This window comes from Elgaria multicarinata, chromosome 4 (genome assembly GCF_023053635.1).
Source record: "Elgaria multicarinata webbii isolate HBS135686 ecotype San Diego chromosome 4, rElgMul1.1.pri, whole genome shotgun sequence".
Classification (NCBI taxonomy): Eukaryota; Metazoa; Chordata; class Lepidosauria; order Squamata; family Anguidae; genus Elgaria; species Elgaria multicarinata.
This window is the reverse complement of record NC_086174.1, coordinates 124,820,765-124,847,548: the sequence shown is the minus strand read 5'-3', so window position 1 is coordinate 124,847,548 and position 26,784 is coordinate 124,820,765.

Genomic DNA, 26,784 nt, shown 5'->3' with positions numbered 1-26,784 from the left:
ATTTTTTCTAGATATGCGACATGTTTTTATGTTTGTATGCTTTCTTTTCCTGTATGTGATCTACGTATGACTGTGGCTCAATTTACACTACTGCTTTACTTGGACTTCGAAAATGCTTTTGATAAATCCCTCACCAAAGACTCCTGAACAAACTTAGCAGTCATGGAATAAAAGGAGAGGTCTTCTTATGGATCAGTAACTGGTTAAAGAACAGAAAGCAGAGAGTAGGAATAAATGGCAAATTCTCCCGATGGAGGGAAGTAAATAGTGGGGTCCCACAGGGATTCTATTGGGACCAATTCTTGTTACTAGTTCATAAATGATCTGGAATTAGAAGTAAGCAGTGAAGTGGCCAAGTTTGCCAATGACACCAAATTATTTAAGGTTGTTAAAACACAAAGGGATTGTGAAGAGCTCCAAAGGGATCTCTCCAAGCTGGAAGACTAGGCATCTGAGTCCCAGTACTGGGGGGAAAGGTGAGATATAAATCATCATCATCATCATCATCATCATCATCATCATCATCTTAATTTAAAACAGTGATGGCAAAAGCATTTCCCTCAACTGTCAATTAGGGGTGTGCTCCGCTCCCCGGATCCGAAGCAGAGCGGGTCAGTGCGGACCTTCTAAGCCCAGTTCTGGAGTGGATCGGGGGAGGTCCGGATCAGCCCGAAGCGGTTCAGAAAAGTTTGAAGCGATTCGGACCATTCCGAAGCTTCAGAGCCAGGTAAGTGAGGAAGGGCGAGGGGGCTTACTTGGCTCCGCCGCCACAGTCCATGCGGCGTTGGCGGCAGAGCCAGGTAAGTGGGGAGGGGGGGCTTACCTGTCTCCCCCATCCACCGCTGCCATGGTCCATGCAGCAGCTTCAACTGCCACCCACACCCAAGGCTGGAATTTCTGGCCTTAGGTGTGGGTGGCAGTTGAAGCCGCTGCATTGACCGCAGCGGTGGACGACGGAAGGGGGGCTTACCTGGCTCTGTCGCCACCGCAGTCCATGCAGCAACAACGGCGGAGCCAGGGAAGAGAGGAAGGGGGAGGGGGCTTACCTGGCTCCACTGCCGCCGCAGTCCGTGTGGCAACAGCGGCAGAGCCAGTTAAGTGGGGGAGGGGGAAGGGGGCTTACCTGCCTCCAATGCTGCCACTGCCTCAGTCTGTGCGGCGGCTTCGAATGCCGCCTGCACCTAAGGCCAGAAATAGGCCGCGGCCTATTTCCAGCCTTAGGCCTGCGCGGCAGTCAAAGCTGTCACACAGACCATGGCGGTGGCGGATGGCGGAGCCACGTAAGCCATTTTTGGCCCCCATTTTGTCCCCCCTTTCCCACTTACCTGCCTCTGCCGTCCGCCACGGATGCAAGTAAGTGGGGAAGGGGGGACAAAATGGGGGCCGAATATCAATCTGGACCTCCATATCTCACTCTGGATCTGGTTCCAGAGTGGATCGGGGGAAGTCCGGATCGACCCGAACTGGTTCGGGCCCAATCCGGACGATCGGGATCCAAAGCGGTTTGGGGAGGGCGTGCACAGCCCTACTGTCGATACCCAAGAACCAACTGACTTGACTGTCTTCCATGAGCCACATTCCTCTGGCGGGCCACTAGTTATAGCTCCCAACTTCATTGGCTTGCTCTTTCAGTTGTCCAACATGGAATCAAGTGTGTGTTAAAAACAACAGCAACAACAACCACAACAACCTAACTTTGAATGGTGAATGTACTAACCACTTAACACTGAGGCAAATAATTATGGCTGCAACTCAGTTCCATTAAAAGGAATCGGGTTTTCCTGAAAGCTATAAAAAGCAGCCACAATTTGGTTCCATGTGGATGCTAGGAAAACGTTGATTTTACAGGAAGAATTCAAACAGCAAAAAACTGAAAGGTAAGACAGTTAATGTTTATTTGCTCTGTAAGCACTCTAACTTTTCTCTTGTTCTATTTCTGTCACCTTACCAGCCAAACCTGTAAGAGTGGCTGAATCTATTTTCAGCTTTCCCACAGAGACTGTCATAAAAAGTACAGACAAATATGCTACAACAAGTTATGCTGATATATATATATATATAACATAATTTTGTAAGAAGTTCAAAAGTTGGCTTGGAGGACTCCAAAAATTACTCTTCCTGTTCTTGGGTACTGGTCTATCAGATAGATCAGCTTTTCTCAAGCCCCACATAAAGACCCAGTTCACTCAATCACAGAGTGGTTTGTTGTGAGCCGCTGTGCCTGCCAGGCGCAATTTGTTCAGCCTTGGCTTATTGTGTTATCCGAACTCTGTTGGCATAGCTTGTTGGAGGGTTACACAAACCTCAAATAACCCATGAGCTGTTGTAGGGTTGTTTGAGGGTTGTTTAACTCTTCAACAAGCCATGCCTCCTGAGTTTGGACGACATGTGATAGGTTATGATTTATAAACAATACCCTATTTCTTTGATTCTAAGACGCACTTTTTTCGCCCTATAAACATCTCTAAAAATGGAGTGAGTCTTAGAATCGCGGTTGTGTCTTAGGGTGTTTTTTTCCTGTTGGTGGTACTGAAATTAGTGTGCGTCTTACAATCGATGGCGTCTTACAATCGAAGAAATACGGTATGTTTACATAGTTTGAGGCAGTGTAACATAACTTGCCAATGAGAACAAGATATATATACATCTATTTAAACAATTTTTGGCCTTTGCTAGACCTAAGTGAAAATCCGGGGGAGAGGAGGGGAGACCTCGCGTTATGAATAACGTGAGATCTCGCCCTCGTTTACACACGAGGTGTGACGAGCTCAAGAATAGAGCCGTCGCGCCCGCCATTTTTTTAATTCTTAAAGAGGCAGGAGCGGTCCATCGATCCTGTGCAAAGGTAAGTGGTTCTTTTAAATTTTTTACTAACTTTCCCCACTCCCCCCACCCTAGCCCCAATGGGCGCAGCACTCCCGGCTCCACGCGACTAATTGTGCGGAGCTGAGAAAAGCCACAGAAACGGGCCACACGCTTGTGGTCTCAGGCTCAGCCCAAGACTGTGAGAAAAAGCAGGCCCAAAGTATAGGGCTTTATCCCAGGGCCAGGGAGGGATGATCCCTCCCTGAGCCCGGGATCCCCTGCGCATCATCTGGACGCACAGGGGCAATCCTGGGTATCAGCCCAGGATAACCCCTGGTCTTGCAAAGGCCTTTGAGATTGTTTGGTTTTTTTCAGTTTGTGGTTGGAGGGTGTTTCACCCCAGCTTTTGTTGCAGTATTTCCAATCACCGCCTCCCCTTATTTAGGTAACTCTTTAACAAGCCATGCCTCCTGAGTTTGGATGACATGATAAGCTATGGTTGGACTTACTACTGACAAGAGCCCCCTGTTGTGTCTAGGGGGCTGGGACCATTGGAAGTGAGAATCTGGTTCTACACAAAACGTTGGAGATGAGTAGTTTATTTCAGTCTCCCTTCCTTGCATACAGCCTAAGGCAGACTGGCCCTTGGTTTGCCAGTTTAGTATAAATCCTGTGGATTACTTGTGCTTCATTCAGAGCATTGAGAAATCCTAGCCTGGCTTAAGGGATGGACCTATCACCAAGACTACACCTCCTGCTCTTCACCACTGCAACCTGCTTTTTCCTGTGCCCCTTGCTCTGGCCCAGACAATAGTGGTGGTGAGAAGGGGGAGGAAGAGATGCCACTTCCTGCTTGCTCATTGGCTGTCTTCCTGGCAAGCAAGAAAGTGGTAACAATGAGGAGAAGGAGGAAGAGGAGGAGCTGGTGACAATGGTGATAAGAAAGTAGTCCCACTGAGTGGAGGGGGAACCACTCACGCTGTCTTGCTCAAGAACTCTCCAAATCCTGGGAGTCAGCACTGGCCTTAAGGAAGCAGAAGTCTTCTCCACTAGCGCAAAGCCACCGTTGCAGATGACCTCTTGAGCTTTTACTGCATCTTCATATAAACACCAGTATTGCAAGCTGAAAAAGAGGAGCACCCTCAGGTCAGAAAACTGCAAAGATGAAGTTAGACCTAATTTTTTTTGGCACTGACTTAAACGTGGGGGGGGGGAAGGATTTATAAAGTGCATTCTGTATGCTTTAAAAAAAAAACAGTTGAATCAACAAGCCATTTCCTGCATTAATTTCCCAGCTAATGTAATTATATAGCCACAAGCTTTGGCTCCCGATCAGTGAAAAGAACAGCCAAAAACAAAAAAGAAGAAAACAACAACCCCAGAGCCTCAGCCTACCACATATTAATCATCACATCTGATCGAAGGAAATGGGCTTTGTTGTGGTTCCTGCCTTGCAAATCAAACCCGTAACCACAGCTGATGTAGCTGTGTTCTGGTGTTTAAAATATACACTGGTTTTATTTGTATTTCTGTAATGAACTGATATTACAGGCAGATTAGATGCATTCCTATTCACAAAAGGAGTCCTGCTGAACAAAACCTGCCTCTCTCTCTCTCTCTCTCTCTCTCTCTCTCTCTCTCTCTCTCTCTCTCCCTGTATTTTAACAGCATTGTCCATTGCCTTAGCTTTTTGCTTTTGGTATTGTTTTAAATTGTCTTCTTTTCTTTTTTTAACACAGAATGAAAATCATCAGGTTTGTATTCCTCAGATTAAAGAAACCAAAGAATGGCTTCCTTCTGAGCAATTTAGCAGCGGTTTCCATCCCTACCCCAGTAAGAAAATGAGTTTAATGATTTTCTCCCCCTACAATTTCAGTTTGGCTTCAGACATGCATAGCTTTTCTGCACCTGCGATACCAAGAAGCACAGGTTTTAATACAAATACCTCTTGTATTCCCAAGTCATGAAGCAATTACTGGGCAACATTTTGTACTCCTTGCACAATTCAGGTGGAGTGCATATTCAAGGAAATGGCACAGCTGGTGGAAAAAGTTTTGGTGGAGTTGCCATGAGAAACATACATTTTTATTTGCAACAGGTGTTGATTGGCTCAGCATATGCAGTCTGCTGAGTATAGGAATAACAGAAACAAGCCATAGAAATGAGGAAGAAATGCACCAGGATACATTCACATGTACTAATATGCAGTTTATATCATTGTTGTAGTAGTGCTTATTAAGTGCTACAAAGGGTGGAATGATTTATCATCGAAGAGTAGAATGCCAAAATGAGGTTCATCAGACGAGTGTTTTATCGCACACCCGCTACTGCCCACTTATGGATGTGTGCACATCCTTCAGAAGACGTCTGCCACCTGCACGCCTCCTGCTCCATCTGCTCATTTTTCCGTAGCAAAATAGACCCCATTTAATCTGAATTATTTTTTAAAACGGAATGTGCCGCGATCTGCTGTGTGCAGGAAAAGCAGCGTGATAAAACTAAACACTATGAGAGATATAATTCCAATCATCGCTGATCACTTACTGTGCTGGCTGGGGCTGATGAAAGCTGGAGTTCAACATCTGGAGGTCCACAGGTTCCAGCATAGGCTGCTTGCTCTGATCTCAGTGGGGCTGTGAATCTGGTCTGGGTTTTAGTCAGAACTGATCAGAACTCTAAATAGGTTCCACATCTTGGATAACTCCTTTAGAGTTCTGGCAGGTTCTGAGTAAAACCCACACCAGATTCACAGCCCCACTGACATCGGAGCTACCAGCCTTGACTTATAGGTTCCAACCCCTGGTCTAGTTGAACAGAATACATGGCATCATATCACTAGCTGTCCCAGGAACATAGGGAGCTGCCTAATACTGGCTCAGACCATTGGTCCATCTAGCCCAGAATTTTCAACACTGACTGGCAATAGCTCTCCAAAGTTTGAGGACAATTCTTTCTTCTCTACCTGGAGCTACCAGGAATTGGACATAAGACCTTCTGCATGCAGAGCGAGTGGTCTGCCACTGAGCTACGGCCCCTCCTAATCCAGGCAGAGGCCACCATGAGGGAGGAAGCAGCAGCCAGGCACCTCTCCACCGTGCCTGGGTCCAGCTCCAGCTGAGAGCCCCCTCCCTCCTGCTACCAACTGTCACTGCAGAGGCCACCATGAGGGAGGAAGCAGCAGCCAGGCATTTCTCCACCGTGCCTGGGTCCAGCTCCAGCTGGGAGCCCCCTCCCTCCTGCTACCAACTGTCACTGCAGAGGCCACCATGAGGGAGGAAGCAGCAGCCAGGCACCTTTCCACCGTGCCTGGCTCCAGCTCCAGCTGAGAGCCCCCTCCCTCCTGCTACCAACTGTCACTGCAGAGACCACCAGTGAGGGAGGAAGCAGCAGCCAGGCACCTCTCCACCGTGCCTGGGTCCAGCTCCAGCTGAGAGCCCCCTCCCTCCTGCTACCAACTGTCACTGCAGAGACCACCAGTGAGGGAGGAAGCAGCAGCCAGGCACCTCTCCACTGTGCCTGGGTCCAGCTCCAGCTGAGAGCCCCCTCCCTCCTGCTACCAACTGTCACTGCAGAGACCACCAGTGAGGGAGGAAGCAGCAGCCAGGCACCTCTCCACCGTGCCTGGGTCCAGCTCCAGCTGAGAGCCCCCTCCCTCCTGCTGTCCCCTGTAACTGCTGAACTTTCCAACTAAGATTGTAGTGCCTGAATTTGCTTTCCTTTTCCCCCTCCTCCTCCTCCCTCCCAATCCCCTTTCCTTTTGTGTCATGTCTTTTAGATTGTAAGCCTGTGGGCAGGGACTGTCAAGAAATACTTTTGTAAGCCGCCATGAGAGCCTTTTTTGGCTGAATGGCGGCATAAAAATACTTAAATAAATAAAAATAAATAAATAAAAATAAATGCACAGCGTGATGATATCACATCTACAGCATGTCTAGACAAGGCGATATCCCGGGATTGTCCCAGGATCGTCCCTGTGCGTCCACAGGGGATTCCGGGAGCAGGGAGTGATGATCCCTCCCTTTCCCTGGGATATGGCCCTACACTTTAATCCCAGTTTTTCCTGTGGTCTTGGGATGATCCCAAGACTACGGGAGGTTTGGGCCACCATCCCGGTTTGTCCCGGCTTCTCGCAAGTAAACACAAGGAGCCAGGAACTGGGCCCATCAGGGGTGGGGTGGGGTGATCAGGATTGGTTTTTTTTTTAAATGTACCTTTTGCATTCAAGCGCTCATGTGCTCTTTTTTGATAAAAAAAAAAACTAAATGGCGGGCGCAATGTCCTCTTCTTCCTGGGACGTTGCGCACCGCGTGTAGACACAGGGCAATGATCCCTGAAGTAGGTAAGTCCGTGATCGCCCCCTCTCTGGCCCTCTACACCCATAGAGGTTGACATGCCCCTAGTCTAGGAGAAGAAATGATAACTAGAAAGCATGGAGTTTCTACTGTTATAGTTTAGGGATTGGTCAAGGTGACCTCATAGGATTCCATCTGACTTTGTCATTCTTGACTCAAAGATTTCTGAAATCAGAGCCATCAGTGTGGGTGCCCTGGGGCAATATCTCTCAATCACAGAATCATAGAATAGTAGAGTTGGAAGGAGCCTATAAGGCCATCGAGTCCACCCCCCTGCTCAATGCAGGGATCCACCTTAAAGCACACCTGACAGATGGCTTAAAGTGTACCTGATAGCATACCTGACAGATTAAGACCTGATAAATGTTAATAGCTGGTAAGTTTCTGGTAACGTGTTCTAATTTGAGCTAGGATGGCCCAAGAAGGCATAGGTGATGGGCAGAGATAAGCTCATTTCTCTTCCCCTATTAGAGAAACGCCAACGTGGGTGAGTTCTATGTCTGCAGAAGAAAGTTAGTGCTGAAATTGGATCTCAAAAGGAATGAGGGAAATGACTTGACTCCCTGCAGGAAATTCTATGTGTTGAAGCTGTGGGGGAAAAAAACCCGCCCCAATCTTATGCTCAGCCTGCTTATACATGTGAATAAACCTTAGGAACATAGGAATGTACCTTATGCTGAGTCAGTCAGACCCCTGGTCCATCTAGCCTAGTATAGTTTTCATTGACCAGTAGTGGTTCTGCAGGGATTCAGGCAGAATCCTTTCCTGACTTACCTGGAGAAGCTGGGGATTGAACCTGGGACCTTCTGTATGCGAAGCATCTGCTCCATCCACTGAGCTATGGCCTCTCCCTTCTATTAGAGAAATGTTGAGCATCTCTAGTGACCTCCTTCTATGGAAAGTGAACCCTGGGTATGCATGAGCCCCTAAAACTTGGATCGGGTGCATGTGTGTAATAGTATTTTCCTTTGCCTCCAAAATCAGTTTGTAAAGCAAAGGAAATTGCAAATCCCATGTCCCCCAGGTCAAAATGATGCTCCATTTCCAGCAGAGGCCAATGAGTTTTCTCCTGTCTCTAGTGAGCCACCCTCCCTGCTGATGATCACATCCTGCCCCCTTCTCAAAGGTAAGTGGGAAGAGGTTGCTTGGGAAGTAGGAATTTGTAGGGTGGGTGTGTCAGTAACATGGGTGAAGCCCCATTTCAAACTGGAAGAAATTCAGAAGAGCCTGTGTCCAGCTCCAAATACTGTTTTTCAAACCAGGAGAATTCCTATTTCTCACTCTTTTGCTGGTCTGTGACTGTAATAAATAATTGATTGATTGATTGATTGATATTGCTCACTCCCAATTTTACCTCCATCACAAATCACAGTATATGTTCCATCTAGGGATGCATGAGGATTTCATTTTTGCTTCCAAAACATGTGAGCCTGCTCTGTTCAAAGCCCTGAACGTGAGTGTGAGCATGTGTTTGCCAAAAATATTCACAAATTAACAAAATATGCTTGTGTCAGTTAGATCTGCACTACTGCTTTATAGCGGTATTGAAGCGCACTAATAACTCTTGGGGCACAATCCACATTCCATCTACCGCTTTCATATATCCTGCTTTTTATTCCATATTTGACACATCTTTCCTTCATATCATTCAATTCCCAGTTCAATTTGCACAGATTTTCTAATTTAGGTGAATTTCCTCAGTAGACGGACTCAGTCCTGCTATGGAGGACATTTGCACAAATTTGGGGAGATTCACACAAATCTCCCGTTCAAACGCTGCTCGATTTGCGAAAGTTTCCAGTTCGCACAGGGCCAGCAGTGATCGCGAACACGAATGGGAATCAGGCAAGAGACGAGCTGCAAGTTGATGTTCAGAGTATCCTTGAACACTGCTACTATGAAGAATAGGGTGTGAAAGAAATATGAAGCTCTACATCTTTTGTAATGTCTACTTAGTTCAGGGATTGGGAAGCTCTTTCAGCTTGAGGGCCAAATTCTCAGGAGCTGAATTCTAATGGTGGACGGGGCGTAGGCAAAAGGGCCCAGGCTCAAATCACCCCAAAATACCAGCATATGGTAGCTTAATGCTCTTACTGCCAGTAACTAAGCCTTAGGAGAGATATTTCTGTTGGATCCTGGATTGGATCCTGGTTTTTATTTTTCCACTGTTTTTACAATTACCTGAGGACCTGGAAGAAGTGAGGAGTCAGCAGAACATAATCACTTAAAGGTCAACATTTTAGCTGGACACTTATTGAATGATTGAATTATTGTGGGGAATGTATTTTCAGTAATTAATCAATTAGTGATTGCATCAGTGTACAGGTCTGCCTATATAAGTAGCTGTGTTTTGCATGTTTGTTATTCCCTCATCTTACCCCAACTTGATGTATGCTGTATTGATTGATCGTCTATGAGTATTTGTACATGTGCTGCCATAACTAAATTATTACAACTGTCAGTAAAGGATTTACTTTTAACTTACAAGGAATCCTTTGCCTCATTGGTCTTTGCTGCGTCCTAAACTGAGAGCCGCTGCTACTGCTGCTAGTCACTGGTTCAGCCTGTGATTTCCCAACAATTTCAACCTTTCAGAATTGGGGAAAATACAGTGGAAAACCTGGGAAACATTCAAACAATTACTGTTCAGAGGAATGGTGGTGTGGCCATTAGAGGAACCCCCAAATGTTGGATTGGGACCCCAGGAAGGCCAGATTTGGTCTACAGGCTTGAACTTTCCTGCCCCTGACAGGTTCTAATAGATATGAAACAAAAGGAAGAAGGGACCTGGGAGGGAAGCAGAAAATACACGAATACAGGGAGAATTTGTTAAATGCAATATGTTCATTGAAAAAACAGGCAGGCACACAGATGACATCTATCAAATACATAAGGGCACGGTTCACTTACTTGAAAGTCAGTTTTATATACCATTTTCATACCGCTTTCATACCACTATAGCCTGCTTGGTGTGGCTCCTGCCTTTTATATACTGCTTCCATAACACTTCCATAGTGCAATATCCTGCTTGGTGTAGATTAGGCCCTAAAGAGCTACTATCTTGCAGTATTTTTTTGATTCCTTAAACTTTGAACAAGGGGCCTTAATGGCATATCACATTAGAAATTGCCATGGACAATCCCTTCATATTCAAAAGCCATTTGCTATGTGGCAAGGGGGCCGATGGGTGCATGGCACTCCCCCTATAGCTCTTTGGATCCTCTCTTTTGTCTTCATTCACTAAATAAATCAAAAAAATTAAAGAGAGCAGTTTTTCAACCCAGCATCTGTAAAGGTAAAAACAACAAATGCTATATCTAGGCACTTTGTGGAGATCATTACTCACCAAAGCCCTTATGTCTGCGTTTCATGCAATATTGCAAAACACATTCATTTGAAAAGACATACCATGACCCTACAGTCTTTTGTCAACCTAAACGTCTTGTGGGTTTGAGTAGTTGCTATCCTAGCCTAATGTACAGAACTAAGGCTAAGGGAGCACGTATATCAACCAGGCACCACTCATTAGAAGTAGTATAAAAAGTTAATATTTAACAACAGCAAAATATTAAAATAACTATACGCTACATTAAAGAAAGGAAAGGAAACTCTTAAAAGCAACGCTCAAGTAAGCTCAACGATACTCACCCAAAAATGAAGTTGCTACCAAACAATATGTTGTTGTTTTTTACTTTATTTTTTAAAAGCTGTGTTCAGTTTAATTTACTTTGGCATTCTTTCCACACCTATATGTTCTCAAATGTCCAACATCAGGATGATCTGTAGATTATGAGGATCTTGAACTGCGTGTAGCCAAGTACCGGTTGTATGCCAACATTTCCAAAATGAAATACAAACCCGATACGCCAGTGTCTTGAGACACCGGGGAGATCAGTTCTCCTTCACGACCACCCTCCGCCACCTCCAGCCTTCCTTCAGTGGTATCAAGTGCCTCTTCCTCAGGTTCACATTCTCACAGGTTAAGCAGAAACCTGTAAGGTAGACACTTCTTTGTGAAAAGCCTGAAATAAGGAAACAGACATTTTTCCTGGCTGTGTGAGTTGTTGAATGTGTGCCAATACAAGTGACCTGAGAAGCATGAGTAATATTTCTAAGAAGTGATGGCATTGGCCATGTGATTGTCTTTTGCCAACTAACCTTACCAATCCAAATACAAGGGGTTGGATCCAGGATTTGCTTACCGTGAAAGAAGGGACCTTGTGCAAGAGGAAGGCCTCTGCTCCACCTAATTTTGGGGGATCCCACACACACACACACATATCACAGATCATGTCATTTAGCAGGGTCTCCTGAATCTCTATTTATCATTTTCAGGGGGCTGGTAGGAAGGAGGAGGCAGGGAAATCCATTTCATTAACTCAGTTGATCCAGTTTAAAACTGGATCCAACCCAAGGTCAAGAGAACATAAGAACATAAGAAGTTCCCTGCTGGATCAGACCAAGGGTCCATCTAGTCCAGCACTCTGTTCACACAGTGGCCAACCAGCCATCGGCCAGGGATGAACAAGCAGGGCATGGTGCAACAGCACCCTCCCACCCATGTTCCCCAGCAACTGGTGCACACAGGCTTACTGCCTCGAATACTGGAGATAGCACACAACCATCAGGGCTAGTAGCCATTGATAGCCTTTGCCTCCAGGAATTTATCCAACCCCCTTTTCAAGCCGTTCAAATTGGTGGCCATCACTACATCTTGTTTTAATGTTTTAAGAGCACAGTCCTCTAGGACTGACACCTGATATTTATTTATTTATTACTAGCTGTACCCTGCCACACGTTGCTGTGGCTCAGTCTGGTTAAATTGAAAAGAAAGAAAAGACAAAGCGGATGTTTCTAATATGTTTAATTTCACAATGCTTGTGGATATACAATATTTTCAGTTGTTCCATTGTCTGTGTACATATAGAGATTGTCTGGTTTGCCGACTCTAGAACATGCAACATATAATTGTCCATGTGAGAAGCAATCTGTGTCTAGATCTAAACCGCACAATTCTAAAGATTGGCCCTGAGCTTTGTTGATGGTGATTGCAAACGCCAATCGAATTGGGAATTGCAATCTCTTAAATTGAAATGGCATATCTGTTGGAATCATAGGAATGCGAGGAATGAGGACATCTTCACCTTTGAAAGGTCCTGTCAAGATTGTTGCTTCTATGACCTATAAGAGCAAATAAGAGAGAACATGCAAATAGGAGAGGAGGCAGAGGCAGTGGATTGGCCTACTGTTTGGTTTTTAAAAAAGGATGTTTTTATGGTGAGGAAGTTAGTGAAAACTCCTGGCAGTTACCTTTCTTCAGAACGTGTAACTGTCACAGGTGTGATATCTATATTCACTCAGCCAATTGTGAGAGAACATGCAAATAGGAGAGGAGGCAGAGGCAGTGGATTGGCCTACTGGTTGGCGATGTCACAATGATCAGCAGGACTGGTTTCGAGGAGGCCTATTTCTTCAATTTTAAGACAAACTTTTGACCCCATATAGAACATAGTTACATAACAACGCTCGCGTATTCGAATGCAACGTTGTGTCAAAATTTCAAAGCAATCGGTGAAGAACTTTTGGAGATATAATGTCTGTTTCAAACAAACATTTACATTTTTATTTATATAGATTTATTTATTACATTTCTATACCACCCAATAGCTGGAGCTCTCTGGGCGGTTCACAAAAATTAACAACATTCAAAGTATAAAACAACAGTATAAAACCATACTCTAAAATACAATATAAAAGCTCAACCAGATAAAAACAGCAGCAATGCAAAATTACAAATTTAAAACACCAAGTTAAAATTTATTTATAGACTGTTAAAATGCTGGGAGAATAAAATGGAGAATAAGGTGGAGGGTTCCAAAAGCCAGGCAGTGAAGGAGGAGTGACAGAAGCATTTATAGCCTCTCCATACTTCATTTTAGCATTTTGTGCTAGAGAGGCCTCTAAGTCCACGCAGCTGGCTTACCTTCCTGTGAACTGGGACAGGAAAAGAGAGGCTTCTGGACCTAGCAGATCAATGTCCTCTTCTCTCCCCTCCCTACCCATTAGGAAAGTTCTGTAGCATCTCCGTTCCAAAGTTGGTGGTGTCGCAGCCTTGGAAGAGGATGGGGAGGGGAGGGGAGGGGGCATGGCCAGCATGCCCCCTTTCCTCGCCTTCCCATCCTCTTCTAAGGTTGCGACAACAACCTCAGAAAAAGGAGCTGCTACAGAACTTTCCATGGTGGCTAGGAGAGATGGGGGGAATCTGAGTGGTGGGGGTCCTCCCCCCAAGGTTGTAGCTCTGTCCACAGGTTTGGGGTGGGTGGGAATCCACCCTATACTATTGCCCTAGCAACACACTCCCAGAGACCATAGGATTGCTCTCTAAGGCCTTAGCTAGACTAGGCTATATCCCGGGGCGAACCCTGGGATCATCCCTGTGTGTCCACATGTGTGGACCGTTTCTGCGGCTTGACCCCGCTCCGCACAATTACTCATGCAGAGCCAGGAGCCGTGCACAGGGTACAGCGCTCCTCAGGAGTGCTGCGCCCATCAGGGTTAGGGGGGGAGCGGGGAAACAAATTAAATTAAAAAAAACCCACTTACCTTCTGCGCACAAGCGTTCATGCGCTGTCGTCGCTTTAAGAAAATAAAAAATGGTGGGTGCGACACCTCTCTTCCTTAAGTCGTCGCGCCTTACGTGTAAACGGAGGAGGGATCTCGCGTTAATCACAATGTGAGATCTTCACTCCTCCATTGCATGGTAAAAGGTAGGTCTAGCTAAGGCCTTAGTCTCTCCCACACACAAAAATATGCAATTAATATGGATGTGTGTGCATATGGCCAGTGGCTTGACACAGGTGCAGTGTAGGCCAAATTTTATCAGTCCAAAGGACTGTGAAGGCTTCCTGTGAAGTGAAACCCTTGCCGCATATGGGAGAGCTGCACCCAGAACTGCCAGTTTCAAGCAATTTCATTAGATCCTAAAGAACTGTGCTGGGAGTGGAGTAGTTAATCCTGCAAGGCAGGTCCTTCTTTTGTCCCAAAGATTTTCAGATTCAGGACTTCACACTACAAATTAGTGACTCCAGTGACCTGGATCAATTTAAGAGTACCTTCAGGTCAGTAGCTCTGAACATAGGAGACATATGAAAAAGCACAGCTCATTCATGCCTGAAACTCACTTCTAAGTCTGTATGCCATTAGTGATATTTAAAAGGTTTTGGGTTTCCAGCCAGCAATGGAAAGGGGGGGAATGAAATCTTAAGTTAAAAGAATATAAAGAGTCCGGAAGGATTAAAACAAATAAATAAATCTGGTTCTGACTCAGCTTTTGGCTTGTGCTACTCCATAATTGCCATAAATACTAACTTTGAAAGAATGCTAATTTGAACATAATTTGCCTCTTCGTGTTACAGAAGGTCTGGTTTCTAAATACAGAAGTTAATGAAATAAGCAATATATACTTGATGTCCACGGTGAATCTCCAAGTTACATTTGGAAGAATATTTGAAGTCTTTGCTTCCTGGCTGACCGTCTTGCCTTCTAACCAACTCCATATGAAAAATGCTTAGTAATAGAATGAAGGTTTTTCCATTTGCCCATATAGCAGTAGGCTGCAGAAAACTTCAAGGGAAACGCTTCCTTGGTATCAAATTTCAACACAACCTGCAACTATCTTAGAACCACTAAGCTTTGTAAAAGCCCTAAATGTAAAGAGGACAATTCTGGTTTTAGATATTTTTTTTAAAGCACAGTCTTCTCATTTCCACTTCTCAAAGTCATTTAATTACATAATTTTGCCAATCATTAACATAAAATAGGGCCATTTAATGCAAAGCCTCAACTGAGACAAGGATAGTAATGTTAAAAACAGCATATCCAGTTAAATTTAATGAAACTGGATAAAAATATTTATCTCTTGATTAGATGGCTGAAGGTGGCTTTGGAACATACTGGGCACAGTCTATAAGGCACTGCTGTTGTGCAGTCCTCCTTGATTTCAGCAGTCTCTCAGGAAAGTCTTGCACAAACTTCATTGATTGAGAATGGGGCAGCCAGCAGGGCCAGCCGTTCCATGAGGCAGAGTGAAGCAACTACCTCCGGTGGCAGATACTAAGGAAGACAAGGAACAGCGACGAAGCATTTAAAGACAAAGCTGTGTAAGACATGTGGACTGCCGGGTCGCCCTGAACTTCCCTCAAGCCAGATGTACACTTTGGACTCATCTACACCTAGAGCCCTTTTGAGGGGGGGGGGGAGAGATGATCACGAAGTTTTCTGCTTCAGTGATCGTCCCTCACAGGGCACACACCAGCAAGTTTGTCAACCGGACATGGGGCACGTGCCCGTCAGGGCTGGAGTGAGTGGGATGATGATAATGATGACGATGATGATGATGATGATGATGATTTTAAAAACACTCACTTTTCGATGGAGCATTTATATGCTCATTTTCAGTTTTTTTAAAAAGGCAGGTGCAACGTCCTCCTTCCTCCCGGGACGTTGCATGTCGCGTGTGGACTGAGGGGGAGGATCTGGTGATTAGCATTTCGTGAGGTCCTCACCCCTCCCTCCCAGAAAGTCGGGAGGTCTAGACATGCCCTATGAAAGCGGTATATGGAATGTGGATTATGCCCCAACAGTTGTCAGTGCACTTCAATACCACTATAAAACACTAGTCTAAGGCCAGACCTACACCAAGCAGGATATAGCACTATGAACGCAGTATATAAGAGGCAGGAGCCACACTACTGCTTTTATAGCAGTATTGAAGCACACTGACAACTGTTGGGGCCCATTGACGCATACCAGATACTGCTTTCATACCACTTTCATAGTGCGATACACTGCTTGGTGTAGATCCAGCCTACGTCTTGCCTCAGATGCTGTGGTGGATGCTGTTCCATCACAATAATGAAAGTAAAATTCAACTTCCAGACCGGATTCAAACTGTATCTTATCTTATTTACATTGCTGCTGGCTTGTTTCTTTTGCTGTTGTTGCATTGTGTTTTTAATTTGTTTTTATGATATGTTTTAGTAAGAAAGTTTGTTTTTAATTTGGGTTTTATTGTTAGCTGCCTTGAGAGGCATTTGTTGGCAGTAAGGCAGGATATAAATTAAATACAAAAATAATAGAGATTTATGAAAATTTCTTTCAATTTCTTTTTGATCATTTATCCAGTCGGCAACTTCCAGATCAAACACAGACTTGGAAAGTCCATACATTTCTGAGCTTGCAATGTGATTAGCAGAACACACACACACACCAAAATGCATCAACAGCAGGAATACATTTGAAAAATGTGCAGAAATACATTTTTATCAATGAGAGAAAAAATGTATACATTGCAAAGATGCTCACAATGGATGTGTACATTTGGAGAGAAAAATATGCATGAAAATAAACAGATTTTTATACAAAAAGAAAAAAGCCAAAGCCCACTGCTACAGACTTGAGTCAGAATGTGCTTTGAGATGGAATTTGGAGAACGTTGATGATCTCAAGTTTTTCTGATTCACACGTTCAGGCAGCTAAGTGTCTTGGGTAGCTCTGATGGCCAGAATATGCGTTAACACTAACCTGAAAATAATTGGAATTCAGTATTAGAAGCAATGCCTCAACTCTTAACTTTCTTTTGACTGTGATAGGCCAAACTGTACATTATGTTAAATGCATTTTTTGCATTTATCTTGACTGCTTCTTAATTCAAATGAGCAAATGCAAGTGCCCCTGATCAGGATTGGAACATGAGGCAAGGAGGATGAGTTTAGCCTGCTATTTTGTGTTTTTTTTAACAGTCAAGTTAAATACTAAAACACAACATGCATGTAACAGTGGCAAACCTACTAATTGTATTTACTATGGGTTGTTTAACTCACAATTAACCTATAGTATACATGTTCAGATGTCACATAGCAACCTCTGATCAGCTTGTTTAGGGGTTGAATGTTCAAAATGGCTACAGAATACACCCTGTATGCACTAGGGGTGTGATCCGCTCCGATTAGGAGAGTAGAAGCAGTAGCGGATTGGCCTGCTCCGCCTTACCCAGAGGCGGAGTAGGAGTGGACCGCGGACCCCTAGAAGCAAGGCGAAGAGAAGCGTCCATTTTCAGAGCGCTCCGGTTTCCGCGGAGCGCTCCGGTCGCCATCTTGAAAACATTTCGCCATAGGATTGCATTGCGGCAAATAATCGCGGATAACTACATTCTTTTTGAAGCTATCGTTCTGGAAATTCTTGTGCTCAGAGAGTCGTGGATGGGGGTCATTTTGAGACCACTCTCACCTCTCTGCGTCGTGCGGGTCGCATGCTATATTTTTTTGAAAATCGGGTCAACCGCGCAGCTCAAACGGCGTTTTCAGCTTTTCGCCCATAGGATTGCATTGCGGGAAAGACTCGGGCATAACTGGGTTGGTTTTTAAGCTATCGTTCTGAAAATTCTTGTGCACAGAGAGTCGTGGATGGGGGTCATTTTGAGACTACTCTCACCTCTCTGCGTCGTGCGGGTCGCGCGCTAGATTTTTTTAAAAAATCGGCGGGAAAAATACCTTTTTCAAAGGGCTGAGGGGCAGAGTCAACTCCCGGTCATGATCACATGATCCCAAAGTTAGAGGAGGGCATAGGCAAAATGGGTAACTTGGGATTCTGGGAAACTTCTCTTTCTTCATCTGAACGGACTTTTCCCAGTGTTTTTTAACACAGTAGCCCCACCAAATGCACAAACACAACCTGAAATCATATACTAAGCCAAGAATAAGAGATAGAAACACAGCACTGCTACCCACCCTAACTTTGGGGAACAACTGAAAAGATGTGGTGCAAGGGGATGAGCTCCCCTAGGGCATCTCATCGTGGACGTGCCCCCACTCTCTCCTGCACTGGAAGGCCATTAGAGCCTTCCAAAGAGAGTAAAACGGTGGAGCAATGCCTATCATGAGTCGAAGTGAGCGTTCATTTCTTAGTGGTGGAGCGATGCCTATTATGAGTTGAAGTGAGCGTTTACTTCTCAAGCTCAGAGCTGTTGGTGAAGCAATGGCTGTCTTGAGTTGAACTGGCAGCTACTTCCCCCTCCCCCGGGCACGTCCCCCTATTGCTGGTAAAAGACAGATATAGCCTTTTTAAAAAAATTCTTCTTGCTGTTTATTCAGCAACACTGCTGCTTTTAATTCCACCCCTCCTTTGTTTATTTATTGATTTATTCCATTTTATATGCATTACTGGCTTATCCTTGGCTCACTTCCTTTTGCCCCCATAAATGCCAGCTGCATGCCTGCCTGCCTGCCTTCCCTCCCTCCTCCCCTGCCGACCTCGCAGGGATGTTGTGTGTGTGTGGCTTTGACTCAGGGGAGAAGTCCTTCCTACGCTCACTTGGGGTTTTGGAAGTTCCAAATTTTGCAGGTTTAAGCCCCGCCCAAAAACAGGGGATGATGGGACTGCCTTGAGTCTCAGCGTGCGGCATATGTATCCCTGGATAAGCTGTCATGGTGGTGAGTTTGAGGGTTTTTTTTAACGTGCAAAATTGCCGGAGCTATGGAAAGGGGTGTTGGATTTTCATAAATTCCCCAAAAATCAGGGGATGATGGGATTGCCTTGAGTCTCGGCGTGCGTATGTATCCCTGGATAAGCTTTCATGGTGGCGTGTTTGAGGTTTCTAACGTGCAAATTGACGGAGCTATGGAAAGGGGTGTGAATGGGATGCCCGATTTTCAAAAATTCCCCAAAAATCAGGGGATGATGGGATTGCTTTGAAACTTGGCATGCGTGTGTATACCCCCATGAGGTGTCATGGTGCCAAACATGAGGTTTCTAACTTGAACAGAAAAAAAGTTGTATAATTTTTTAGCTTTCAATGCAACCCTATGGGGGGAAAAAACGGAGCTCCGATCCGGATCTGGAGCTCCGAGCGGAGCGGAGCGGAAGTGGGCGGAGCGGGGGCGGGGCGGAGCGGCCCGATCCGGGAAATGGTGGATCTGCAAGTGAAGCGGAGCGGGGGGTCCGTGCACACCCCTAGTATGCACTGCAGCAAATCGTGAGTTATTAATCCATGATTTGCTGTTGCTACATGGAAATCGGATCCACGTGTAGTTTGGCTGTTCATTGCTCCCTGTTCCTGCTTAGTTTACCACCTCCTTATCGACTAGAAACAACAAACTATTATATTATGCCAGGATGCAATATTTTGGCACAAATGTTTCAGATGATTATGTGAATCACCTGCCAGTTCTTCTTTACATAATTCACAAACACAGCATCAGATTGTGGTATGGATATGTGTACATAGCCAAATTCGAGCAAATTTAAAAGTGATTTATGATACATGTGAGTATGTCCCATCAAACTCAATGGAGCCTACTTTTGAGCAGAAATGCACTGGATTGCAATGTTAATAAACTGAAACTCATCCAAACAAGACTGAGATACTGCTAGTGGGTGGTTCTGCTGACTGGATGGGGTTGCACTCCCCATGAAGGAGCAGGTTCGTAGCTTGGGCATTCTCCTAGAACCATCTCTGTCACTTGAGGCTCAGGTGGCTTCAGTGGCACGGAGTGCCTTCTACCAGCTTCGGTTGGTGGCCCATCTACACCCCTATCTGGACAGGGATAACCTAGCTTCAGTCGTCCATGCTCTGGTAACCTCCAAATTAGATTAATGCAATGCGCTCTACGTGGGGCTGCCTTTGAAGACAGTTCGGAAGCTGCAGCTTGTGCAAAATGCAGTGGCCAGACTGATAACTGGTGCAAATCAAATCCGTTGGCTTCCAAATGTGGATTGAACAAAAACTCTAGATTCCTGATGGTATTAGACAGAAAGAGATGCCTTATAAATTGGTCCTTTACTGACTAAAGATTGTTTGTTGAGGATTTTGATTAAACCAGGTTAATGGAAGAATGTTTAGGGCAAAATGAGGAACTTTATGGCCCAATGGTTTCAGCTGGAAATATCTGAGCAAGTGTTTAACTCTCTCTTTTAAAATAAGGTCTGGATCATGACCGTAGGTTTATTTTTTTAGAATTAAACAAACCCTCAGCAGTACAATCCCATGCATGTTAACCCATCAGCAAGTCCTTTCTATTCAATGGGGCTTATTCCCAGAAAGGTGTGCATAGGATTGAAGCATAGCAATGCATCTTTACTTAGAAGTAAGCCCTACTGAATTCAATTGGGCTGGGTAGGATTGCAGCTTAAGAGTGCAATCCTATGCATATCTAGACAGAAAACCATCTGACAACATGCAGAATTCCCCAGCTGGCTTTGCTGGCTGGGAGTTGTCAGGCTTTTTTCTGCTTAAACATGCCTAGGATTGCACCCTAAATGTCCTCAGGCAAGGCTGTATAGGTAAAAGAGAGAAAGCCCAAATCTTAGCATGCTAGATGGTAGAAAGAAAGAGAAAATAAATCTCTTCGAATTAATAAAGATTTTGCTGGGCGAGCAATTTGTGGATCACAGTCAGAGCATTTAAGCGTATTCCAGTGAGGGCCGCATTTCAAAAGAAAATCCTAATGCAAATCATTTAAAGTAATGTTATGTAAATAAGCAGTAAGACTGGCTGCAGTTTCTACCCTAGTACTCTGTAATTTCCTTTGAAAGTCTTCCCTCTTCTCCCCTCCCCGATTTTTTCCTTTGCTTAAAAAAAAAAAAATCATGCACACACCACCGCTTGGAGTTCAATATAACCTCATTATGTCTCGTTGGCACTTTCTCCAGCACAGGCAACAGCTGCATAACTCTGATAAACTTGAGAAAGGCTGAAAAGACATGATGTTGCTTGAGACTGATGAGCAGACAGCTTGTAGGATGCTCTTTCCCTTGGCAACGCTTGCTGCAGTTAAATCTCACCCTGGATCTTACGACGTACAAATGCACTTAACAGACATTACATGCAGCGCTACGAGCAAATCTCTCGGAGGAGATACACTTCCATGCGGATAGACAGTGCGCCTGCTTGTCACAGCTACACCACATTAATAATGATGGAAGCTTAGTGTCCAGAGTGTAAAACTAATTAATAGGAAAAGGTGAACCAAGCTCTCTGAAGCCTAACACATTGTGAATATTTTTCGTCTGGTACAACTAACCACACCATTGCATTTTTCTAATACGGGGGCTGGCCCAAGAAATGTCACTGCCTGAGGTAAACGACAAGCAGTTGTTCAACACTGGCAATGGGACCACATCCTCCACTAGCCCTAAAGGGCAGCACGATAGCTTAGGGGGGGGGGTGTTGCAGGGTAAGCCATGTGGCACACACAACTCAATCATTTGACCCTCACCAGTGTCATTCCCTGTGCTCCATCAGCTACTGCCTGAGATGGAAGCCTCACCATACCTGATGAACACTATTCTCATAAACATCTGTGCTACATCCTCCTCCCTGGAATGCCACCCTAACATTTGATGCAGTTAAGGGATATAAGGAACTGCCTTATAGGGAGTCACAGCATTGGCCCGCTTAGTCTAAGGTCTGAGATAATTTTAATAGAAGATGCTAGAGACTGATCCTGGACCCTAATCCTGCATCCAAAGCATATGCTGCTCTACCACAAAGCCATATCTAATCGTATGTCTCAGACGCAGGGGAGATGATCCCGGACATACCTGCTTCCGCGATCATGACCCTGCATCCAAACAGCCGCATGACGTCCCATACGTCGCACCCATCACGGCTGCAAGCGAAAACTAAGGTAAAACAAATTAAAAGCCCTGCCCCTGCTCCCCCCGACGTGCCTGCATTCCTCCTGACCTGGCTTCTTCCCTCTACTCAAGGGGAGGAGGGTAGAATTTGAGACAGCCGATCCCAAGACCGTGGGAAGAATTGGGTTTTCCCAACCGGGGGGTGGGGGTTATCCCTGGGAAAACCCGTGTCTATCTCCCTCTGCCCCCCCACACCCATCCACCCCCCCCCCACACACACACATACAGGGTCTCAGCCGTGACCAGCCCGGACTATCGGACTGGTGTAGACATGGCTTTACTCATCTCATGCAGCAAATGATTTGGAAACATCTGATGCTGTAGCATTTTCAGTTCCTGGATGCCTTGGAAAAACGGTTCCCATAAGTGAGGAAAAACATCCCTCACATGTCTAACAGGTCAGAATTTGTTTGTTTAACAAAAACACAGTGATTGTAAACTTTATTATTGGCCCAATTCAGATGTAACAATTTCAGGCTGGTAAACCATAATTTCAAATTCTGGTTCGTAAACAAGCAGGGATTAAACCAGAGTTCCTCAGTTCAGATATAAGAGAAAACAATTATTTAAAGTCACCATAATAACAGTGCCATAGCCAGGTGCCCGACGGGAGGAGAGAATGGGCAAGAAGGGAGCATGAGGGAATACAGATCATCCTCAGACCGATAAAACATGGTGGTGGTGTTCTTGTTATGCCTGAACTGGGCCATTGGTATAAGTATTGACTCTTCTAACCCAGTGTTTTGTCTGAAATATCCCTTTTGAAAATGTCTTTTCAAACAAGCCCGTTTACATAAGATTCTAAGAAGCATCCGTGGAGATGTCAAAGTGAACCTTCTGAAAGCAGGAATTGCAGAAGGCAGAGCTTTAATAGCTATAGCATGAAACAAAAACAGAGAGCTGCATCATGTTGACCCGATACAACACTAGAGCTAGCTGAGACTGCTAAGAAGTGTGCACATTTCAAATTAATGGTCAAAAGGGTCATCTTTTTGCCATTCAATTCTTCAGTTGTGACATCATTTAAAATATCAGCTCCTATCAGCAAGGGCTTTATAAGGACCCTGAGAAAAATTCGGTGCAGATTTTTAAGGTCATTTTGACCCGAGGGAAATCTTAGATAGTAAGGTTTCTGGTGCAATCTAACTTTGATTTCTTGAGGGATAGCTGTTGTGAAGTCAGTCTGTTTATTGGAAGCATCAATGCATGTGTTTAAGAAAACACAACAAAGGCATTTTCTAGACTGCTGTATAAGACTGCCAATTTATTGTTTCAGGTGGCTATTAACATATTAAGACATACACCATATTAAACTGTTAATATGTTTAACATCAACTGGAAGCCTCTCTGAATTCAATGGGATTTCCTTCCAAGTAAATCTCTCTGGGCCTAATCTACACTAAGCAGGACATTGCACAATGAAAGCGGTATGAAAGCGGTATATAAGAGGCAGGAGCCACACCAACCAGGATAGCAGTATGAAAGAGGTATATGGTGGTATGTGTCAATGGGCCCCAACAGTTGTCAGTGCACTTCAATGCCATTATAAAGGAGTAGTGTGGCTCCTGCCTTTTATATACCGCTTTCATAGTACAATATCCTGCTTGGTGTAGATTAGGCCTAGGATTGCATTGATACACAAGTAACAGCAACAGTGAATGGCCCTGTTCAGATGGCATGCTAAGCTACGATGGTTAAGTATTTTGAGCTAAATGTTATGGCTTAGTGTGGCATGTGAACCATGTAAACCATGAGTTTGCATGTCATGTGAACCATTCCTAACCATGCTGGCTACATACCCACAGTTTAAACACATTCACTAACCATTTGCTGCAAATGGTTTAGCGACCTAACCATGGCTTAGCTTGTTGTCTGGCATTTCCCAGTTTCCTTAGCAGCTCAATTGTAGAGCACATGCTTTACATGCTAATTACCCAACTGAATGCCTTGCATCTCCTGGTAGGAGCTAGGAAAGACTCCTACCCAAAACCCTGCCAGTCAGTGTGGACATTACTGAGGTAGATGGACCAATGGACTAACTCAATATAAGGCATCTTCCAATCTCATCTGCCATCTTGACTTCCCTTACCGCAGACACAAGGGAGTAAAGCAAGACCTGGAATTGCACCTTGAAAGGTATTAAAAGCCTAGGAGAGTATTGGTGTTTTTTTTAAAAAGTACAGAAAAAGGGGGGGAAAAGAATGAGAAATGCAATTACTTTCATGGAAGCATTGGCTTAAATCCAACATATCATGAGCAGACCAAATTGCCGCACTAGTGGAGTTCTGCTACCTTTTCCCATTATGCAAATAGTTGCACAAGTGCTAGCAGAGAACTTTTGAACCTAAGATCTGTAACCAGTGGCTCAAGTGGAACTTCAGTTGGATTCTCCCCTTCTGCATACTGCAGTTTGAAATTCGGTTTCTGCGAAAGCAACATCGTTTGTGCTAGTGGAATGACACCGCTGGATATAACCATTGACACTGAAGAACAACGCCCTTTAATGAGAAGCAAGAATAACACAATATTGCCACCCAAACTGTTGCATTTTATGTTTGTTAATTATGCAGTCAATGGAGACTGGCCAGTGGCCACCCATTCCTAATGTTGATGGATTATTCATTTTTATAGAAAGCTTATTATGGACAGTGTGTGTGTGTGTGTGTGTGTGTGTGTGTGTATTTGTATGCATGTAAGTTCTTACATTCAAGCAAATTTAAATTCTTCTCTTCATATCAATAGTTTCAAAAATATGTATTTGAGGAAAAACAGTGTAACAACAGAGAACATGATCAATTTTTTATATATAAAATTGTGTATAGGGTGAAGGAAATAGACAAAGAGGACCTTTTCTCCCGCTCCCATAAAATCTGGTATTATTGAATGAATGGATTGGCAATAGATTCAGGACAAACAAAAGAAAGCATTTCTTCATTTGTGGTGAATTAGCTGTTGCAGGATGTGGTGATGGCCACTGTCTTAGGTGGCTGCAGAAAGGGAATTAGAGAAATACATGGATGATCAATCTGTGAATGTGGCTTGCCATGATGAATATATGCAGCCTTTGTATTCACTGGCATTATGCATACATTTCTATGTCGCCCATTAGCCAAAGCACTCGGCTGTCAAGCCCTACTTGTGAGTTGCATGGAGTCATCGGGTTGTCCGCTATGGGAATCAGGATGGTGGACTGGCAAGATCTTGGTCTAATATTCTTAATGAATAACTTGTGTTGTAGAAATAGAATGCAGGCAGTGCCACCCAGCTCCGAGAACTTTGAAGTAATATGAGAGGCTACAATGATCATTAGACATCAGTGACCTGTGTTTCAATTCGACTTTAAATTATTCAAATTGCCAGCTGGAGAGGTTGAGTTTGAGCTCAAGAAATGACCGACAGGAAAAGAATTGAGCAACCTTTCCTGTCTGCCTTCCTCTGTTCTGATGTGACTTGCACAGGTTGCTTTCAGTTAACAAAAACAAGGGAAGAAAGAGCCACAGAATTCTCCGGAATGTTTGATCATAGAATCATAGAATAGTAGAGTTGGAAGGGGCCTATAAGGCCATCGAGTCCAACCCCCTGCTCAATGCAGGAATCCACCTTAAAGCATCCCTGACAGATGGTTGATCCCAAAGCCCTCCATGTTTAGAGTATAATGTCAATGCGAGATGAGGGGGTGTGGCTAGCACTCTCCCCCTCCTCATGTGTGTTTAGCCTATACACTTTATGAACACCTGAATAGAGCTTTAGTGTCTGTTCTTTCTGATGGTTCCAGTGCAGAGATGTATGAGAAGTCCATTTCAGTTTGCAAATCATCAGAATTTGGCCCATCCAAAACCCTGAATGGGAAGGGCAGTGCGTTGTTTGACTAGGGTGACCATATTTGGGAAACCAAAAAAGAGGACACCGTGTGTGGGGGGGGGAAGCAGCTTTCTGAGTCCTGCAGAAAGTATGTTATTCCCCCGCCACCTTAAAGAACCCGATTGGAGTGGAGGAGTGGAAAGGATTTCATTCTGCACCACCACCATCCACTCCAATTGGGGCCTTTTCTATAATGTCCACGAATGACCCACTTTCCCCTTTAAGACCTCAATTGGAGCTTGGGGTGGGGGAATGACGTGCCTCAAGAAAGCATGTCATTCCCTCCTGCCATGCTAATGGCAGCCTTAAAGAGGAAGGTGTGTCATTCCAGGATATTATTGAAAATTATAGAAAATCCCCCCTGACACCATGGAAAGAACAAAAACCAGGACAAATCCGGGGAAATCCTGACAGTTGGTCACCCTATGTTTGACTAAAGCTTTGCACATCCCCAAACTTGTGCTTGTGTTCAAAAAATATATTTTGGGGTGGAAATGTACATATTAAAATGTGCATTTTCAACAACAAAAAAAGCATTGTCATGCTTTAATCAGTGGGGGAAAGTGCACCCTTTTGAAAAATGCACACTGAAATATGCAATTTTCCTGTCCTAAGAAAAAGAAAAAACAGGTTGCAAATAAAAATTGGAGGTGAGCCAAGCTTTGAAGTGGAATTGGGAGCATTTGAATAAGCTTGAGCCTCCCTAGATCTCCCATCCCTATTCCAATGAACAGGAACTCAGCAACACAATAGAGAAATAGCTACCACTCGATCTACTCACTTTGCAAGGTTACCTAAAGAGTTTTCATGGAGCTGGGATCCTCTTTACATCTTTACATTCTCCTTCTCTTAGTTTGGACAAATAAAGTGATCACTTTTCAATATGTAATATGCTAAACTCGGAATCATTTCCCCCCCCCCCGCAGGTTACATAGGAAAGTGCCTTATACTGACTTAGATCATGTCCATTTGGTTCATTACTGTCTACTTTGACCAGCAGTGGCTTTTAGGGGTTTCAGACGAGATTCTTTCCCTGCCCTACCAAAAGATGACAGGGATTGAACGCGGGACC